We start from the raw sequence: 21339 nt of genomic DNA, 5'->3' as shown, positions 1-21339 counted from the left end.
CGACCGTCCGCCGTAATTAACGCAGACGCGACTCCCTTCGCGCGAATACCGCGCGCGTGGCCGACCGGCCGCGACCGCTGCCGCAATTAGCGCCGGCGCTCCTCGTGCCGCGCGCGAATCCCCGCGCGCGCGTGGCCGACCGGCCGCGGTCGCCGCCGCGACCGGCGCCGACGCATCCCTTCCCCCTCTCTCTCCTTTTCCTTCTTCTCCCTCCCATTTCTTCCTTTTCTTTTCTTTTTCCAATCTCTCTCTCTTTCTTTCTTTCCTTTCCTTTCTTCCCTTTTCCTTTTCCCCTTCCTCCTTTTCCCTCCTCTCTTTCCCTGCCTCTGCTCCCGAGCACCCCACGCCGTGCGCTGCCGTGCCGCGCACGCGCTCGCCCCCGCGTGCCCCGCATGGCCGCGCGCGAGCTCCTGCCCGGCCGCGCCGTACCCGCACCCCGCCCCCTGGCCGCGCTGTGTCGCGCCACCCGTGCACGCGCGCGCGCGTACGCCGCGTGCCGCGCCGCTCGCCGTGCCGCACGGCGCCCGCGTGCGCCTGCCCCCGCGCGTGCCGCACCGCCTGTCGATTGGCCGCGCCGCACGCTGCTGCCGCACACCGCCGCCGTCCTGCACCACCGCGTCGCGATGGCCGCAAGCGGCCGGGGCGCCATTAATGGCGCCCGCACCGCCCGCCGGCCCTTCCCACCGGCCTCCACTGCCCCTCCACCGCGGCTGCCTATAAGTAGGCCCTCGCCCCGCCCCTTGTTCCCCCACAAACCCCACTGCCACCGCCCGCCGCCTCCCTTGCTCCCAGTGCCGCCGCCGCACGCAGCTCCGCCGCCACCCGCAACCCGCCGTCGCCCCGCCTCCACGCGCCACCCCGGCCAGAGGTGAGGCCGCGAACGAGTTCCCCGTGATCCCCTCTCTCTTTTCCCCCTCTCACCCGAGCCGCCCCGGGCCCTAGGTGGCCGGATTTGGCCGCCGGTGCCCCCCCCCCCACTCTCCTCTGTTTCCTATGAGGGGAGGAGGAGGAAGGAGGCCCCTTTTGCGAAAAACCCCCTGGCCTCCCCTGTTTTTCCCAAAGAAACCCCCCCTCACTCTAACACACATATCCACCCCTTTTTACAAAAGGAACCCCGCTCTTTTTAATATTTCAAACCAAGCCCCCTCATCACGTAAACCTAATTACACTCGACACCCGTTAGTATGCCCTGAATGTTTCTAGTATTCGCAAATAAGCCCCTACCCTCCTCAGATAATTGTGAATAGGCCCCTGGACCCCCGTTTAAGCCCTAAAACCCGCTTTAGCGCGTCATTTTATGTGTGAAACGACCTCCGATTGATCCGAAACTTTACCACGCCCTTTCTAGTATAGTTTTGGCCATGCCATTAAGAAACCACCCAGAGATATTGCCCCGACCTCCGTAACTAAATTATTTCCGATTCGAGCTCGACGATAAAAGCTTTTACTTCTTGTGCTTGATTGTGTGCCTGTTTGTTTGCGTCGTAGGACACGGAGTGAACGAGGAAGGTCCCGACTGTGACCAAGCGAACGAGGACCGGTACTGCGACCCCGAGCCCGAGGGGCAGTGCTTCGATCAGGACCTCTCGCAAGAGTTTGACGATGGCAAGTTCAATTCCGCCCTTTGATGCATGTTTCTATCCTAGTTTTTATAAACACAACCCAGTGGCCTGTTTTATAAAATTGCATGGTTTTGCGTGCTGAAAACATGGTAGGATAGCCACCCTTGTTTGAAATAACCCTACCTTGACCACCTGATTTTATAAAGAAAATGTGTGTGTGTGGGAAGGGATACAATGTGGTTTTGAAAGACGAGTTAGACGGGATGGATGGCATTTCTGTGTGAATTGCCGTTGGTGTGCTCGTACCTGTGTGGTTGAGCGAGGAAGGGAGATATCCATCCTGTCACCCCTAAGGACCGAGTTGATGTGACATCTCACCTAGCTTCTTGTCGTGCGAACCACTTGACCGTTGTATGGGCAACGGCTTAGCATAAACCCCACTAGTTAGCCTGATAGCCATCAGGAGAGCTGAGAGCAACGGGTGATCAAGGAGAAGGGATAAGCTCTGTGTGACTTATGCCCTGGTTAAACCTCGGAGGTAGGTCGAATGACCCCTTGATGGATCCCGTGATGGCTAGTCAGGTCTAGCTAAGGTGGGTAATGGCTTTGTTGGGATCTGCACCGGCACTAAGGTGTTCGTGCTGTGGTACCCCACCTGTGGGTAAAGTTGCACACCTCTGCAGAGTTAAAATCTATTCGAATAGCCGTGCCCACGGTATTGGGCAGGTTACGGTGTGGTCACATAACTAGTGTTTATCTCTGGGAATGGATGGGCTGGTGTGAGTTGTTTGGAAAGTGTCCGGCAGTTGTGCCGTGTGCTACGGCGGACGGGGAGTCCGGTAGCAGTTTAAAACTTGGATCCTGTGTGGATCAACATCGTGTGTTCTTGGTGCCAGAAAACTTGTTTTGGAAATTGTTTTTAAACGAACCCTTGCATACAATTGAGTTTTTCATAAATGAACCATAACCTATCCTTGGATTGTCCAGTGCATATGATTGCTGCTTTACCCCCTCCGTGGGTGTGATTGGACTTGCTGAGTACGTTTGTACTCACCCCTCTCTTACTTTTACAGTGGAAGACCCAGACTACGTCCCCGAAGACAACGAGTAGGGTTTCGTCCTGCACCCAGCCTTGCCTGTGGTTGAGGTCACCGTTGAGTTCCGCATGGCGCAAGACTCTGATGATCCCTTGTTCGTAGCTAGTATAGTTGTGTGGGTTTTGGTTGTAATCCTCGCGATAGTGGCGCTTCACTGCCCATTACCGCGTAGAGTTGTACGGTGATGTACCATCTGATGTAATAAAAGTGTTATCAGCCTCCTGGGACTGATAAAGCAACACTTTTAAGTCTTCCCTGATGGGGGGACGCTTCAGGTGGTATCAGAGCCGTAGGCTGGCCGTAGGACGTGACCCTAGGAACGAAACCCCTTTTTTTTAAGCCCTAGGATTTGCTCTGGCTTAGATTTTTTTCTGCACAAGCACTCACCCCTGGTTTTTACCCTGTTCCAGATGGCTGACAATGGATGGGTCAACGGAATCTGCCACGCAGAGCCCGGCCTCCCCAAGTTACTATTGCTCAGCCTGGAACGCATTGGGGTCATGGAACCACCGGAGTATGCCTACCGTGAGTACATCGCCGGAGGCACCCTTCGGTGCGACATGATGATTTTTATGGAGAAAAGCACCCGCTACCCTGAAGTGGACCCTTGGTTCATTTCCACCGCGGGTTTTCGCTTCCCCGACACCTACCGAAAGGCCGCCCGTAAAGCCCTGCGCCGACTACGTGTGCTCTACAGGCACCACCTTCAGCGGACTCCTATGGGGTTTTTCCCACCCGCTGAAAGGAGTGGACGCACTTGGATTGCCCGGATGAGGAGACTTGGACGAGAAGAAGAAGACTTAGAAGATGCGGTCTCCCACCTATCCATCTACCTCACTGGCTTGGATGCACTCTGCCGCGAACAATCGGCACAACTAAAGAAGCTAATCCAGGGGATTGAAAAGATAACCCACGAGCTGGAGGAACAACGGACAAGAGCTGCAAACGCCGAGTATTCCTTAGCCGCCCTCCAAGCCCAGATGCAAGAATACGAGACCCGCAACGGAATAGGTGGATGGATAGAGGAAGAAGAAGAAGAACCCATGGAAACCCATTGGGATAAGGGTACGCAGACCGAAAACGAGATGGATCGGTTCCTTCCAATAAAGAAGCGCTCTATCAGGACCGAGGAAGAATCCCCATGATAGGATTAGCACCCCGAGCTGGAACCCTACCCTAATGATCACGTATCCATGAAAACTGTACCACCCTGGTTGTAATAATAAATATCATCTACTTCCTTTTGCACCTGTACCAGATTGTTTACCCTGTTTCTGTTTCAGATGGCTGAGGAAGGATGGACCCAGGGCGATTGCCAAGCTGCGCCTGGATTCCCCAGCCTTTTGATCGACACCCTGGAAGGCCTTGGCGTCACAGAGCGCCCAAGGTACTACAGCCGAGAGTACGAGCACCATGGTACCCTCCGCTGCAGGGTGATCCTGGTCATCGCCAGGAGCAACCACTACACCGACATCCAGCCCTGGCGGGTGACCGCCACAGGGTTTAGACACCAAGACACCTACCCCTTGGCCATCAGGAAAACGCTCCGTTATTTGTGCCGGATTTTTGAAGAACACCTCGCCCCCTCACCAGCAAGGTTCTTCCCGCCGGCCATCAGAACCCCAGTTTGGGAAGCACGCATGAGAAACCTGGAACGACGCCGCCACGAAGAAAGCCCCCTGTACCAAGTGGCTACTTACCTAGCCGCCCTGGACCAACTCTTTGATGAGCAAGCCAACCTTCTGAGGGAGCAGACCCATCGAGCCGAGCAAGCAGAGCTCGCAGTGAGACTGCAGCAGATTCGAACCGCCCATGCTGAGGCAAGAGCCGCAGCCGCGGTTAGCAGCGAAGCAGTAGCCCAAGAAAGCCTCAGGCAAGCCCGAGACCGGCGTATGCAAGATTGGACCCGAAGCGGAACGCCAGTCCCGGCAATTGGAGAAGACCATGTTTTACTCGGGACACCCGTCATAGGATGGGGAACGCTCTTTGGAAGCACACCAGCACCACCCGAGAACCCCGAAAGCTCTGCTGCCGCCGTCGAGGGAGACGCTGCAGCGCAACCCTCGACCAATGGAAATCCAGGGGACGACGAGCAAGGATCACTCACGCTCGCCGCCCCAGAAGAAGGCCTGCCCCGCGAGTAGAATGATCGACGCCACCCTAGTGATGTGTCCCCAGCCGTTTTTGTTTAAATCGTGCCTGATCCCGGACGAGTAGTACGAGACCTAGCCTTACCCCCAGCTGTACCCCGTTGCAGTAATAAAGTTGCATGTGCTTGTTGTTTGGGATGTTGTGTGCTGTTTTGTTGTGTGCTACGTGCTATATAATTACTGGCAGGAGGTAGATTCTGCCTTATATACGAATTAAACAACTCAAACATCACATAATAGTAACCCCACTCTACCCGATCAACAGATGGCTCCCCGGAGCGTCACGAGGGCCTCCCGTAGCCGGAACCCCGCAACTGCTGGTGCCAGAGCACAGCCTGCTGGGCAGAATCCCCCTCAGGCAGAACAAGAAGTAAGCCAGAACCGAGGAGAAAATCAAGGAGAGCAACTGCCACCACCCCCACCACTTGGAGACTTAGCCCAATTAATCCACAACCAGACCCTCATACTAGAAACTCTGGCCAACGCCCTCGTTAACCGGCAATCCCGAGGGCAGAACATGAACGACAAGCTGACAGCCTTTCTGAGGACCAAGCCGCCCACCTTTGCTGGATCATGCAACCCTTTGGATGCGGACGACTGGCTACGAGTGATTCAGAGGAAGCTCGAGCCGTTCGAATGCCAGGACAGAGACAAGGTTCTTCTGGCAGCCCACCAACTCACCGGAATAGCATTATCCTGGTGGGAAAATTATTGTGCCGCGGCCGAAGATGCCTCTACTATCACTTGGGAGGAATTCGTGAGGGAGTTCCGCCGCTATCACATTCCTTCGGCCACCATGAAGCGCAAGGCGGATGAATTCCGCGCACTGCAACAAGGAAGCATGACGGTGGAAGAGTACACCCACCGGTTCATTGAGTTGGCCCGTTATGCACCAGAGGAAGTGAATGACGACGACAAGAAACAGGATATGTTCAAAAAAGGACTGAGCCCAGAACTCCGGACCCTGCTCACCCCTCAGATCTACCCTGACTTCAACACTCTGATGAACAAGGCCATCCTTACGGAAAGGGCCAAGGCTGAAGAAAGAAAGGACAACAAACGCAAATTCCTGGAAAGCAAGTCCCGCCAGCAGGACCGCTGCCAAAAGCCGAGGAACTCCAACTACACTGCGCCAAGATCTCAGGCTCCGATGCAGTATAGGACTCAGTCGCAAGTGACGGGACCTCAGGCCCCGCCCAGGAGCCAGAATACCACGAGGGCCCCGCAGAGCAATACAAGCCAGGTCGCCCCCGACAACATCAATGTTAGGGCCTGTTTCAACTGCCGTGAAATAGGGCATTACATCGCCAATTGCCCTTATGCCAAGAACAAGCCGGCCACATCAGCCTTCTCCAACTCGGTGAATGGACCCAGACCAGCCTTGACCGGTGCCAACCGAGTGCCTGTCCGCAACAACGACAACAGCCAGCAGACAAAGCAGCCCCAGCAATCCTTTGGACGAGCCCGCGTCAATCACATCGATGCGCAGGAGGCTCAAGAAGCTCAGGGAGTAGTGCTCGGTGAGTACCTAGTCAACTCAGCTCTGGCAACAGTACTATTTGATTCTGGGGCATCGCACTCGTTTATATCCTCAAGTTTTGTGAGAAAACACAAAATACCTACAGTACTACTAGCTACACCCCTATTAACCCGGACACCTGGGGGCGACATAAATTGTCAATTAGGCTGTCTACGGGTAAGAATCAATTTAAGTGGGGTAGAATTTCTAGCAGACTTGGTAGTACTCAAGTCTGGGGGAATAGGCATAATCCTTGGAATGGATTGGTTAAGCCGACACAATGGTCTCATAGGCTGTACTGACAAAGTGGTACACCTAACAAACCCTGAAGGAGTACAAGTGATCTGCCATACCCGGGATAGTGAATTTGACCCAATGGTGTTTAGTATAGAAGCCCAGCCTTTAGAAGGAGTCCCGGTAGTGAACGAATACCCAGATGTTTTTCCCGAGGAACTTCCCGGTATGCCACCAGACAGGGATATAGAATTCGTCATCGACCTTAACCCCGGAACCTCCCTATAGCCAAGAGACCCTATAGGATGGCGGCCCCGGAATTGATGGAATTAAAGAAGCAACTAGAAGAACTACAACGGATTGGCTTTATCAGACCAAGCTCGTCGCCATGGGGAGCCCCGGTTCTGTTTGTCAAAAAGAAAGACGGGAGTATGAGGATGTGTGTAGATTACCGGGCACTGAATGAAGTTACCATTAAGAATAAGTACCCCCTCCCCAGGATTGATGACCTGTTCGATCAGCTAAAAGGAGCCAAGTACTTTTCCAAGATCGATTTAAGGTCAGGATATTTTCAGCTCAAGATTAGGGAAAGTGACATCCCTAAGACAGCTTTCGTCACCCGCTATGGGCAGTTTGAGTTCACCGTAATGTCCTTCGGACTAACCAATGCCCCTGCCTATTTTATGAACCTCATGAACAAGGTATTTATGGACGAGCTAGATAAGTTTGTCGTAGTCTTTATCGACGACATACTTATCTACTCCAAGAGTATGCAGGAACATGAGCAACACTTGCGGGTAGTATTGGAAAAGCTGAGGGCACATAGGTTATATGCCAAGTTCAGCAAGTGTGAATTCTGGCTGGAGAGAGTAGCTTTCCTTGGTCACATCCTGACCGCGGAAGGCGTAGCAGTGGACCCAGAGAAGGTCGAAGCAGTCTCCAACTGGCAGCGACCGACTAATGTTAGTGAAATCAGAAGTTTTCTTGGATTAGCTGGGTACTATCGGAGATTTATCGAGGGATTCTCCAAGATAGCCCGACCCATGACGGAACTTCTTAAGAAGGAGAAGAAGTTCGCCTGGACGGAAAATTGTGAAAGAAGTTTTCAAGAACTGAAGCAAAGGTTGACAACCGCCCCAGTACTGACCCTACCGGACATTCATCGGGACTTTGTCATTTACTGTGACGCATCCCGACAAGGATTAGGGTGTGTACTGATGCAAGAAGGGAGAGTCGTTGCATACGCTTCCCGCCAGCTCAGGACTCATGAGCAGAATTACCCGACCCATGATTTGGAATTGGCAGCCGTAGTGCATGCCCTTAAGATCTGGAGACACTATTTAATTGGAAACAAGTGTGAAATTTACACTGACCATAAGAGTTGAAATATATCTTCACCCAGCCAGATTTGAACTTAAGACAGAGGAGATGGTTAGAGTTAGTCAAGGACTATAATTTGGAAATCCATTATCACCCCGGAAAAGCGAATGTAGTGGCCGATGCCCTAAGCCGGAAGACTTATGGACCCAAGGATGACAACCTATGCGAGGAAATGGCACGATTAAATGTGCACATTGTTCCTCGAGGCTCCAGCCATGTGCTGAGCGTCCAATCAACACTAGAGGATAGAATTAGAGAGGCTCAAAGCTCGGATCAGGAGCTAGTAAAGATCTGCAAGCAAACTGGAGAAAACAAAGCACCAGGCTTCAGAGTAGATGAAAAAGGAACGTTATGGTATGAGAATAGAATTTGTGTACCCCAGGAAGGAGACTTCCGGCAGATGATCATGGACGAAGCCCACAACTCGGCCTACTCCATCCACCCAGGATCCACCAAAATGCATATGGATATAAGGCAGAAATATTGGTGGAATGGAATGAAAGCGGATATTGCACGATTTGTGGCACATTGTGATACCGGCCAAAGGATCAAAGCCGAACATCAAAAGCCAGCAGGATTATTGCAACCCTTGCCTATCCCGGTCTGGAAATGGGATGAAATAGGGATGGACTTTGTAGTGGGTCTACCCCGAACACAGAAAGGACACGATTCTATATGGGTGATAGTAGACCGACTCACTAAATCGGCTCATTTTATACCCGTACGAACCACTTATGGTGGAGAAAAGCTGGCAAAACTCTATGTGGAAAATATAGTAAAGTTACATGGAGTGCCTAGCAGAATTGTCTCGGATAGAGGAACCCAGTTCACCTCTAGATTTTGGAAAAGCTTGCATCAGGCCATGGGCACCAAGTTGGATTTCAGCTCCGCATATCACCCACAGACGGACGGTCAAACCGAAAGGGTGAACCAGATCATGGAAGATATGCTGAGAGCATGCGTCCTGACCTATGGAAATGATTGGGAACAGAGCCTACCTTATGCAGAATTCTCGTACAATAATAGTTACCAAGCCAGCTTGGGCATGTCGCCGTTCGAAGCCCTCTATGGAAGAAAGTGCAAAACCCCCTTGATGTGGTCAGAAGTTGGGGAACGTGCCCTAGTAGGACCCGCGCTCATAAAAGAAGCAGAAGAAAAAGTAGCGGAAATCCGCGAGAAATTGAAAGCGGCTCAGTCCCGACAAAAGAGCTATGCGGACAAGAAGAGGCGGGAAATAAGTTTCAATCCGGGAGAATTTGTCTATCTCAAAGTCTCACCCATTCGAGGGACACGAAGGTTTCAGGTACAAGGAAAATTAGCCCCTCGATATATTGGACCATATCGGGTTCTAAAGAAAATCGGAGCAGTGGCATACCGACTAGAGTTACCAGAAGAAATGTCAGATGTACACCCAGTGTTTCACATTTCGCAATTAAGAAGGTGTTTGAGAGTACCCGAGGGAGAACATGTGCCGGTGGAAACCATAGATCTACAGCCAGATCTGCGATACCAGGAAGTACCGGTCAGAATTCTGGACACAGTCACCAGAAGGACAAGAAACTCCGAAGTACGGATATGCAGAGTTCAATGGAGCAGACACGGAGAAGAGGAAGCCACCTGGGAACGCGAAGAGGCTCTAAAGAACGAATTTCCCCATCTGTTTAGGAGCCAGCCGAATCTCGAGGACGAGATTCATTTAAGTGGGGTAGGTTTGTGACGCTCTGAAAATTTACTTAATAAAATCATGCGCTTGAGTAATTCGGTTCGACATCAAAACCCTAACCCTAACCGGATCGCTGTTCCGCATCGCTCGCGACCGTCCGCCGTAATTAACGCAGACGCGACTCCCTTCGCGCGAATACCGCGCGCGTGGCCGACCGGCCGCGACCGCTGCCGCAATTAGCGCCGGCGCTCCTCGTGCCGCGCGCGAATCCCCGCGCGCGTGGCCGACCGGCCGCGGTCGCCGCCGCGACCGGCGCCGACGCATCCCTTCCCCCTCTCTCTCCTTTTCCTTCTTCTCCCTCCCATTTCTTCCTTTTCTTTTCTTTTTCCAATCTCTCTCTCTTTCTTTCTTTCCTTTCCTTTCTTCCCTTTTCCTTTTCCCCTTCCTCCTTTTCCCTCCTCTCTTTCCCTGCCTCTGCTCCCGAGCACCCCACGCCGCGCGCTGCCGTGCCGCGCACGCGCTCGCCCCCGCGTGCGCCACATGGCCGCGCGCGAGCTCCTGCCCGGCCGCGCCGTACCCGCACCCCGCCCCCTGGCCGCGCTGTGTCACGCCACCCGTGCACGCGCGCACGCGTACGCCGCGTGCCGCGCCGCTCGCCGTGCCGCACGGCGCCCGCGTGCGCCTGCCCCCGCGCGTGCCGCACCGCCCGTCGATTGGCCGCGCCGCACGCTGCTGCCGCACACCGCCGCCGTCCTGCACCACCGCGTCGCGATGGCCGCAAGCGGCCGGGGCGCCATTAATGGCGCCCGCACCGCCCGCCGGCCCTTCCCACCGGCCTCCACTGCCCCTCCACCGCGGCTGCCTATAAGTAGGCCCTCGCCCCGCCCCTTGTTCCCCCACAAACCCCACTGCCACCGCCCGCCGCCTCCCTTGCTCCCAGTGCCGCCGCCGCACGCAGCTCCGCCGCCACCCGCAACCCGCCGTCGCCCCGCCTCCACGCGCCACCCCGGCCCGAGGTGAGGCCGGGAACGAGTTCCCCGTGATCCCCTCTCTCTTTTCCCCCTCTCACCCGAGCCGCCCCGGGCCCTAGGTGGCCGGATTTGGCCGCCGGTGCCCCCCCCCCCCACTCTCCTCTGTTTCCTGTGAGGGGAGGAGGAGGAAGGAGGCCCCTTTTGCGAAAACCCCCCTGGCCTCCCCTGTTTTTCCCAAAGAAACCCCCCTCACTCTAACACACATATCCACCCCTTTTTACAAAAGGAACCCCGCTCTTTTTAATATTTCAAACCAAGCCCCCTCATCACGTAAACCTAATTACACTCGACACCCGTTAGTATGCCCTGAATGTTTCTAGTATTCGCAAATAAGCCCCTACCCTCCTCAGATAATTGTGAATAGGCCCCTGGACCCCCGTTTAAGCCCTAAAACCCGCTTTAGCGCGTCATTTTATGTGTGAAACGACCTCCGATTGATCAGAAACTTTACCACGCCCTTTCTAGTATAGTTTTGGCCATGCCATTAAGAAACCACCCAGAGATATTGCCCCGACCTCCGTAACTAAATTATTTCCGATTCGAGCTCGATGATAAAAGCTTTTACTTCTTGTGCTTGATTGTGTGCCTGTTTGTTTGCGTCGTAGGACACGGAGTGAACGAGGAAGGTCCCGACTGTGACCAAGTGAACGAGGACCGGTACTGCGACCCCGAGCCCGAGGGCAGTGCTTCGATCAGGACCTCTCGCAAGAGTTTGACGATGGCAAGTTCAATTCCGCCCTTTGATGCATGTTTCTGTCCTAGTTTTTATAAACACAACCCAGTGGCCTGTTTTATAAAATTGCATGGTTTTGCGTGCTGAAAACATGGTAGGATAGCCACCCTTGTTTGAGATAACCCTACCTTGACCACCTGATTTTATAAAGAAAATGTGTGTGTGTGGGAAGGGATACAATGTGGTTTTGAAAGACGAGTTAGACGGGATGGATGGCATTTCTGTGTGAATTGCCGTTGGTGTGCTCGTACCTGTGTGGTTGAGCGAGGAAGGGAGATATCCATCCTGTCACCCCTAAGGACCGAGTTGATGTGACATCTCACCTAGCTTCTTGTCGTGCGAACCACTTGACCGTTGTATGGGCAACGGCTTAGCATAAACCCCACTAGTTAGCCTGATAGCCATCAGGAGAGCTGAGAGCAACGGGTGATCAAGGAGAAGGGATAAGCTCTGTGTGACTTATGCCCTGGTTAAACCTCGGAGGTAGGTCGAATGACCCCTTGATGGATCCCGTGATGGCTAGTCAGGTCTAGCTAAGGTGGGTAATGGCTTTGTTGGGATCTGCACCGGCACTAAGGTGTTCGTGCTGTGGTACCCCACCTGTGGGTAAAGTTGCACACCTCTGCAGAGTTAAAATCTATTCGAATAGCCGTGCCCACGGTATTGGGCAGGTTACGGTGTGGTCACATAACTAGTGTTTATCTCTGGGAATGGATGGGCTGGTGTGAGTTGTTTGGAAAGTGTCCGGCAGTTGTGTCGTGTGCTACGGCGGACGGGGAGTCCGGTAGCAGTTTAAAACTTGGATCCTGTGTGGATCAACATCATGTGTTCTTGGTGCCAGAAAACTCGTTTTGGAAATTGTTTTTAAACGAACCCTTGCATACAATTGAGTTTTTCATAAATGAACCATAACCTATCCTTGGATTGTCCAGTGCATATGATTGCTGCTTTACCCCCTCCGTGGGTGTGATTGGACTTGCTAAGTACGTTTGTACTCACCCCTCTCTTACTTTTACAGTGGAAGACCCAGACTACGTCCCCGAAGACAACGAGTAGGGTTTCGTCCTGCACCCAGCCTTGCCTGTGGTTGAGGTCACCGTTGAGTTCCGCATGGCGCAAGACTCTGATGATCCCTTGTTCGTAGCTAGTATAGTTGTGTGGGTTTTGGTTGTAATCCTCACGATAGTGGCGCTTCACTGCCCATTACCGCGTAGAGTTGTACGGTGATGTACCATCTGATGTAATAAAAGTGTTATCAGCCTCCTGGGACTGATAAAGCAACACTTTTAAGTCTTCCCTGATGGGGGGACGCTTCAAACCAAAAGAAAGCTTTCATCGTTAGCTTTCAAAGGAATTAAAGAATGCCTCATTTTGATGTCGTATGAGGGAGATGTGGCCGATTCCGTCTAGGGTGGTCTGCTGAATCCGAACCGAAAGCAGAGTACAAGTTGATGACGACTTGTAACTTGGTGAAGGGCATGGATCATGCGTATCCACCTTGGTGATGTCTTCATCAAGTTCAATCTACAAGTTATCTTTTTCTATCAAGTTCTTGTAAGGCTGCATCGTTTGATCCCTTGCTAGTTCTTAATAGATTTCACAATTCATCAAGTGGTAGTCATTGGATTATCAGCTTCATCTAATCTTTTCATGCAGTTATTTTATAGCTGATTTATTCTTTGATTATCGCTTCTACTACCAAATTATCTATGATCTAGTTCTTTGTTGCGTGTAGTCTGATCAGATGATCGCTTGCCTTGTCGTCATTATCTCAGGCTATCTCGGTTAAGTCCGATCCTTGAGTAATGATGCTAAGTCGAGACTTATCTGCTGGATCGGTCTACTAGTTAGCGATGGCATGATGGTGATGGTTTGGTAGTATCAATCGGCTTTACTAGCCGATTCTGAGCCCAACGATAAGTGTAAATTCTAAATAATTAGATTCATCGGTTAATTATGTTTGGCTTGTTGCCCTGCTACTAACGCTATCTCGGTAAGGTCCGATCCGACTAATGGTGACAATAAGTTTAGCTTAATTAAACACATGTGTTTAGTTATGAGATCTTTATCCTTAACCCTATTTCATCACGGAATCAGCTTTGTAGCCAATATTCGGTATTGTGCTTCGGACATCCTAGCCAATGCATTTGTTGGAACTATTTGGAATCCCAGCCGATACGTTCCTCATTGTTTTACTGATTAAATTTCTTTTCCCTCGTCAATTGTAGGTCAAATTGACTGGCATGCCCCGAACCCGATTTGCAGGACCTGCACTGGAGATAAGCAGAGCTCCCATGACTTAGCATGTCGTGCTCCTCAAGATTTACCATCCAATTTTTGCGGCAACAAACTGTTTATAGGAGACAGTGTCTGCATATGGGGGAAAATCGTGCTCAAACAAAAGAAACAGTACATTTCATATCATTCTGTGCGAGCATGAGAATTGGAGGGCCCACATCCAAAAGCAAATCAGCCCAAGCCAAAGAGAAAACACACTTCCAACAAATCAAAGGCAGGCACATGGATCCAAGGGCCCACATGACATGCTAAACCAACTTAACTTCAGCCCAACACCCAAAAACCCATATAAGGAGCCCACAAGAAGTGCACCAACCAAAGATGGGTCCAAACAGCCTCAAAAAGGGGTAGGCTGACCTTTGGGTCGGCCGACCCCCCACTGAGCCCTATCAGGCGCAACTTTCTCGTGGAGTCTCCCACCGCCTTACTGGAGGCGGTTCAACCTGGGAGGCTACAGGATGGCCCCATCTAGGGTCGGCCGACCCCTAGGTTCGGCCGAACCTAGACGGCTTCCTGGCAGGCTCAATCTTACTAAGAAGATCATGCTTATCCACTAGAGGTCGGTGCCTAGGGTTTCCTTGTATAACACCAACCAGAACCGACCTATACAAGCTATAAAAGGAGATGAGACCCCCACTAACACACAACAAGAAGAGAAGAGAAGACCTCCACTCCAAGGTGAAGCCCTACCTCAGTAGTGCTTAGAAAATAGGGACAGAGTGAGGGTTAGTTTGGGGGAGGTGCCAGCCTGTTGGCACTCTTCCTCGGCCTTGTACCTCGATGAATGCTTCCTTTCTTAAGTAAGTATTCGTGATCTCCTATGGTGGTGAGTCTCTTAGTTAAGTAAGTTCTTCTCTTTACTTGTTTACGGGATCATCGTCTGTTCTTATGACGGATGCTCTAGTAGAGGGCCCTGATAGAGAAGGGTAAACCCTGATCAACGCTAGAGTAGTAATCAACAGCATAGACATGGTTTCTAGGCTCTAGATTGCCTTTGTATGCTGTGAGCCCCCACGGTGTTGAAGGGTAGGCGGCAGGTGGTGAAAGCCCTATCCGTCCGCTGCGTTTCAATGTAGTTTGTGAAATCCCTCACGTTGGGGGTCGAAATAGAGCTAATAGCTGGAGGTTCTTAGCAGACCAGGGTCAAACCGGTACCCGAAGTAAGCAAGTAGAGGTTGAGCTTATCTTTACAAGAAACTCTTAAACCATAAGGAATCCTCTATATCCTCACCTCCCTATCTCTTGTTGTCCTTGGACGGTCCAACCAGTTAGAAGGCTAGTACCTCCGTTCCCCGTGGAAATACGATACCCTTGAATACTCACAAGTGAAGTGCTACAATGATATCTATGTGCGCTTGTAGATTATTCTGTAGGAGTTAAAAAAAATACCAACAACGAGTGGATGACTAATGCTAACGGTATGACATTGGCATCCATCCCATCCTTATAAATCCTTCTAACCAAACAAAAGATTATGTTGGATCTTGTTGCCGTAAAAATCGGACGGTGAGTCTTGCGCAGCACAACACGCTAAGGCCTGGGAGCTCTGCTTATCTCTAGTTCAGGTCCGGCTATCGAGGTTCAGAGCGTGCTAGTCAATTTGACTGGCAATTGATAAGGGAAAAGAAATTTAACCAGTAAATAACAAGGAACACATCAACTATGATTCCGAAGAGTTCCAAAATGTGCATTGGCTAATGATATCCTGACATCGGTTGCATAACCGATCTATGATGAGTACAAGATTAAGATTAAACTCATCATAGTTAAACCCATTCAACCAAATAGACCGAATCTACTGTCACCATTAGTCGGAGCGGACATAACTAAGACAGTGCTAACAGTAGGGCAATAAACCAAATCATAACTAGCAGATGAATTTAATTAAATCAGAGAATAAACTTGTCGTTAAGTTCCAAAATTGGCCAGGAGAGCCGATTGGGGCTACCAAGTTATTACAACCATGTTGTCATTATCTGATAATTGAAACCAACCGATAACACTTGACCTAATATCGTTACTTAAGGATCAGACCTAATCGAGACAGCTTGGGACAACGAGATTAGATCAAACGAATCGGCTGACAAGACTATCCACAACGATATCCAAGGTCAAAATAACTTAATAGTTTAGTTAAGAATCGCAGATAAAATCGGCTACTAAGTTACTACATAAAAGGGTTAATCAAAGCCGATGGATCTAAGATTATCACTAGATAAATTATGAAATCTATTAAGAACTAGTAAGATATCATTTTGATACACCCTTATTAGTAATTAAAAGAAGTCGATAACTGAGTGAGACCCAATGAAACCATCAAGAGATCGGAATGATACAGCCGTGCAAACTCCAAAAGAACTCGATAATTTGGTAGATAAACTAGACGAAACTACAACGATGCTCCGGTAATTAAAGCCTAGAGAATCCGATAGAACAAAACTGTGACATTCAAGTATTAGAATTATAACACACTAAATTTTAATATAAAATGTGCATGTTTTGATCTTGTGTAGGTGTGTTCAAATGTTAATGCAAAAGGGAAAAGAACATTTGTGTAATTCTGAAAAATATAGGTTCCTTAGTGTTAAATGGGTGAAAATGGGAGGTAGAATCCAAAAATATGGAGGTTGCTTTGCAAAAGTCAAGAACTTGCTTTTAAATCATGAATATAGATGAAACTACACATAGGATGTAAGTGTAGTGTAGTTTTCAAATAGGATTTATTTAAAGTTTGAAACTTTACTAAGTTTTATGTTAATTTCTGATCCTTAGCTCTTTTGCTGCTAAACCCTGAAGCAAAGTTGTAGACTTTGTTAAACCCTACACTTTTGCTTTTGGGCCCATTTTCATTTGAGCTATGGTTTGAAAGTTACCAAGACATTATAGTGAGGTCCCTGCACTTTTGGAAAATCACAAACCAGTCCTCGTCTTCTTCCTCCAGCCCAAGCCTCCTCTGTTCTCTCTGCGCCCGACTGCCGCCGCCCTCGCCGGCCATGTGCCATGCACCAGCCGCCCCCGCGCTGCCCTAAGCCGTGCCACGTGCCCTCTTACGCCTTGCCCGCCGCTTCCCCGGCCTCGCGCTGGCTTTCCCCGGCCGCTCCACGTCGCACCACCACCGCCCGAGCCGCCACGCACGCCGCCGGCGTCGCCAGCTCCTGTTCGCACGTGCAGCACCACTCTCGGCTTTAAAACATGCACAGAGGCTTCTTCCCGACCTCGTTTACCCACACGCACGCTCTATTTCGCCGGCCATCCCTTTCCCCGAGCGCAGCTCCTCACCGAAGCGCCGCCGCAGCCTGTGCTCTCCGTCTTCAGCCGCCCACACCGCCTCTCACCCGCGATCTAGTGTTCGAGAAGCACCACCGTGACCCACTGCAGCTCACTGACCCACCCAATTTCGTTTCCCTACACCCGAGCAGAATCTTCCACAGCACCGGCGAGCTCAAAGCTCCGCCGCCGCTCGGCCTCGCCGTCGACTAGCCGCTACAAAGCCCCTCAGCTCCAGCCAAGAGCACCAATAGCACCACATCACCCCGTAGAAGCTTCCTAGCAGCTTCTTCACCGCCCTCCGGCCCTCTAGCCACCGGAACACCACCGCCGCACCTCGAAGCTCCGCCGGCCATCCCTGTTCGCCATCGAACCGCCGCTTCAGCCCTTCTCTGCCCCAACTCCGACCACCCCCATGACCGCCGTGAGTCACTGGTCATTTTCCCCCACTTGTCCCTCGCCGCCGGTGAGCCCCCTCACCGGATTTGGTCACCGTCGATTTGCCCCTCTGTTGAATCCCGACCAAGAGCTTAATTGCAAGGATTCAAATAGTTCCAGGGACCTTTCTGTAGAAAAGCGATCCCCCTTTCCAATTCAAAACAGCCAAGTTTTAAAATCCATAAGAATTTGTAGAAAGATCCAAAAATTGCCGAACTAGTTTTGTTAGAAACTAGAATTCAAGCTCTACAACTTTGGTAATAGAGTCTGGTTTGAAACCAAATATTTTTAAAGTTATTTTAGAATTTAGAAAAAGGGTATCTTGTGCATAACTTTTGCAAACAAGCTTATTTTCTTGTGATTTTTGGTATGAAGCCTTTTTCGATCATGAGTAAGCTTGTGTAAAAATATCATGCTTAGTACTACTTTGTAGTTTAAGTTCTTTTAAACTTTTGCAAATCAAATGTAAAGTGCTATGAATTTATTTGAGCATGTTCCTAAGGCTTTTCTGTTTAGATCTATTTACTTAGGATTTGAATTTAAACTTGAAATTTGAATTCAAATTCAAATGCTTTAGTTTTTGTGTTCAGAAAATTATGAAAAATTCACAATAAACTTATTTAATGAAAATAAGCTTAACTACAAAAATTCAAGGTCAGAACCTTTATGGTTTTTAAAATAAAAATCAAACTTGTCAAATTACTTCAAAGTAATTCCATTAATATAACCATAACTTAAGTGCAAATGGTAGCTTGGGATCAAACCCCCCCCCTTGTTTCATAAGTTTATGTTTGTTAATTTGTTGGATTGCAACTTTATTATGAAGTAAAATCCTTAACTCAAACACCATCACACTTAAATCATTGCATATCATGTAGAGTCAGCAACACTCGACGATGGAATCTACGAGCTGGTTCAGGAACCCGAGTATGGATTTTCTGAAGATCCTGCGAGCGTTGCCGAGATATTAACTGAAGCCCTGAACCAAAGTTCGGAAGTCTCTGACACTCCTGACCCCAACCCCACTCAAGAAGGCAAGCCCCGGTGCATAACCCAGTATTTGATTTACTACAATTTCATACTTCTATATTATATCTTGCATTAAGTCTAGGAGTTGAAATGGAACCCTAGATGCATAAATCCTAGGAACCTATGTAATGTGCCTGAGTCCATATCGAATAGATGCTCTGCTAATAGGACCGGCAGAAGTCGGGTGATTCCCTGTCACTCGCACGATATAGGAGTTGAATGTTTACTATTCTGCAATCACTATAAGGATGATGGACGGGGTCATGTGCAATATCATGACTCAGAAAGGTTACCCCGTCTGTGTTGATAAAAGTTGGTAAGGTCGCAGTGTGTGGTAGTGGTGGTAAGCGTTTGAAAGTACTAGCCACATGCCGCGAAATATGGTAAAGCGGTAAGCCTAGTAACCAATCGGCCCGAGGAGTGGACATACCTCCCACCACTTATAATTTGGTTTGTCTCACGCAGCGACGTGCGAGAGTACGTTCCGTGCAGCGGACAGAAGTATGGTCATGTAGTCGCGCTACAGACATATGTCCTGCACAATTGGTGTGCGTACGGTCCTACAGTCACTTGTGGTGGCCCTGTTCCACGAGTCAGAATGAAAGGCAAACGGTTGCTTTGGAACTATCGTTGGATATTCCAAGCATGTGAGTTAGGTTTGCCTTGCAAGGTTATGAAATTCGATTCAGAATCGTCCATTTCTTGAGGAGATTGAGACTGCTTATTCCTTCTGCCACATAGAGTAAGAACAGTAACCATTTTAGCATAATTTGAATGGATGTTAATCTATACCTTGTTTGTCTAGTATAGGTGCTAACCTAGAATGATTAATGAAACTAGAATCTGACAGCTAAAATATGAAAGTTAGTTCATATTCTTTATTGCTTTTCGGTTGAAATTAAGCCCAGAACCATTTCAAGCCTTCATGAGTCTAGTTACATGGCTAAGTATACCATGAAGCGGTTAAGCCTTGCTGAGTATTAGTATACTCAGTCTTGCTAGTGAAATTTCCTGGTATGACCTTCGAGAACCCCACAGATAGTACGGTATGGCCAACCTCTGTTCCGTTTGGCTGGTCCGTGGAGTGGGATCCGTCCCCGGCTAGCAGTGACCCTCCTGAATGACACCAAGCTTTGGGCTGAGCGCAGTGTCAACCTTCGCGACATGCATAGTCGCGTGTTTATGTTTCTTCCGCTGTGAACCTGGACAAGTTATTTAGCTTATCATTTTAAACAATATTTGTATAAGTTGACCTTAAATTTGAAACGGTTTGTAATAATGTTTAATATTTTGTATTTAAAAGTTGGTGAACTGATGTGTGATTGTAAACTCGCCTTCGTGTGAGGTAAACCTACTTCGATCCTGTTGAACCGTGGTTGTATCGGGCGGAGACCCGACAGACCAATGGGTTGTTCTGTTTAAGTGCGTTGAATTAGTATCGGCTGTATAGCGATGACTAGCGCACTTGAGCCAGAATAATTCAGATGGTTCTGCCACAGCTGGTATCAGAGCTGTAGGTTTACTCTTACAACTGCAGCAGCTCTTAAAAAGTGTTTTCAGGATCAAAATTTGCTAAACAAATGAATTTACAAAGTGCGTTGGACCCGTTAAGGTTGGTGTCTAGATCATAAAGCCTTAGGGGCTTAAATAGGAATAATCAGGTGGCCATTGATATATATATGTATAGGGTATAACCCTAACTTGCAGCACTACTTTCTATCAAAACTTAAAATTCATGCATAACTCAACTTTACTTTCTGTAACGACACCTTTGATGGTGAGGTAAGAAGGTAAGGATCCTCAGCCAACTGAGGGAGCTTGGCCTTCCCATCGGTGATGCGAACCGAACGCTGTTTCTCAAGCAGTGGCTTACTTGAGATGCTGCCAATATACCAACTTAGGTTGATTATATTGGGAGTATATGGTTCCGCGCAGGGTATGGCGATCGCTGTTCATACCCCCGCATTTTGCGGTATCCCCGTGAATACGTTGTTTTAACCATGTATGTTAACGTTGTCCGTACGGCGGTAATGGTACGGATGCTGTTTCTATAGTGAACAGTACTGCTTGGGGACGCTTTCATGTCATGCTTTCATGAAAGGTTCATGTTATATATATATATGTGGTCTTTTGTAGGTACACTAACCCCGATTAAGAGGCTAGGACCGATAGGACTTATCGACTACTTACTAGAGAGAGACGTATGTGTTATGCCACCGAAATTAACCATGTAAGTCCGAAGATATTCGGCAGTTATTTTGGTTGCGAGGTCCAATAGTACGTGCATGCATAATCCATCATCAAATACACAAATGCGATGTATGTTTTGTTCTTTTAAGGACGTATAGCATGTTGCTTATCTCTAGAATGGGTCAATAGGATTTTTGTGGTAGCTTTAGTTGAGTACCTTAAGCATCCATCTGATTTCTAGTCTTTGCTGTTATCAGAATCGATTGTCTCATTCTACTTACCTTGTGAGTTCTCAGCAGGGTAAATATATCTCACCATTTGCATTCTTGTTGCAGATGGTAGCCCCTTCAAACGTCTTCTGGGATCACGCGGGGTATCTCCACACCAATGCCTTACATTGGGAGGGTTTTCCCCATCTTCTATGGGAATCACTAAGTTTGTTCTTCTATACCGAGCCTCCACAATACGACGGAGTGGAGTATTGGGAAGAAGGTGTTCCTTGATGCCGAGTCAGAATGACGATTCCTCAACATCCTTTCCGCTCCCAGTGGCAGCCCATCGAGGTTGATGTGGTGGGCTACCGTCTAGTTGACACCATCGAGACTGCAGCTTTGGAAGCCATCCATCTCTTCTGTAATCAGCATCCAATGGAAGTTGGAGGGCATCCTATCGGCCTATTCCCTGCAATAGATTCCGGTGATCCCGAATGGAACTTTCGGATAGCTCATTATGGTCACTTGTTGGGAGA

This window comes from Panicum hallii, chromosome 1 (assembly GCF_002211085.1).
Source record: "Panicum hallii strain FIL2 chromosome 1, PHallii_v3.1, whole genome shotgun sequence".
Taxonomy (NCBI): Eukaryota; Viridiplantae; Streptophyta; class Magnoliopsida; order Poales; family Poaceae; genus Panicum; species Panicum hallii.
This window is presented reverse-complemented; position numbering follows the sequence as displayed.